General features: G+C 65.5%; 1 protein-coding gene across 1 annotated transcript in view; it reads right to left on the bottom strand.

Moving 5' to 3' along the window:
• SLC38A7 (solute carrier family 38, member 7) overlaps positions 1 to 38 on the bottom strand; it is a 20,328-nt gene extending 20,290 nt beyond the window's left edge. Inside the window, exon 1 of the mRNA XM_009330366.1 lies at positions 25 to 38. The gene's annotated coding sequence lies outside the window, so the exon portion shown is untranslated. The remainder of the gene's footprint in view (positions 1 to 24) is intronic.
• Between the last annotated feature and the right edge of the window lie 347 nt (positions 39 to 385).

The raw sequence follows: 385 nt of genomic DNA on the forward strand, positions 1-385 counted from the left end.
GGTACGGGGGGTCTCGTCCGGGACGCGGTGGGCAGCCCCGGGCAGTACTGGGCCGTACTGGGACACAGAGGACTGCACTGCACCGTACTGGGCTGTACAGGGGTGTACTGGGCTGTGCTTAGCCGTATAGGTCCGTACAGCACCCTACGGGGCCGTACGGGGCTGTATTGGGCCACGCTGGGCTATACAGGGCTGTACTGCACCGTTCTGGGCTGTGCCGCACCGTACTGGGCTGTACAGGGCCATACTGGGCTGTACTGGGGCATATGGGGCCGTACAGGGCTGTACTGGGCCATACTGGGCTGTACTGGGGCATATGGGGCTGCACAGGGCTGAACTGGGCCATACGGGGCAGTACAGGGGCTGCCCCCTCCCCAATCCCCCC

The sequence above is a fragment of the Pygoscelis adeliae genome, unplaced genomic scaffold, assembly GCF_000699105.1.
Source record: "Pygoscelis adeliae isolate BGI_AS28 unplaced genomic scaffold, ASM69910v1 Scaffold458, whole genome shotgun sequence".
NCBI classification, from domain to species: domain Eukaryota; kingdom Metazoa; phylum Chordata; class Aves; order Sphenisciformes; family Spheniscidae; genus Pygoscelis; species Pygoscelis adeliae.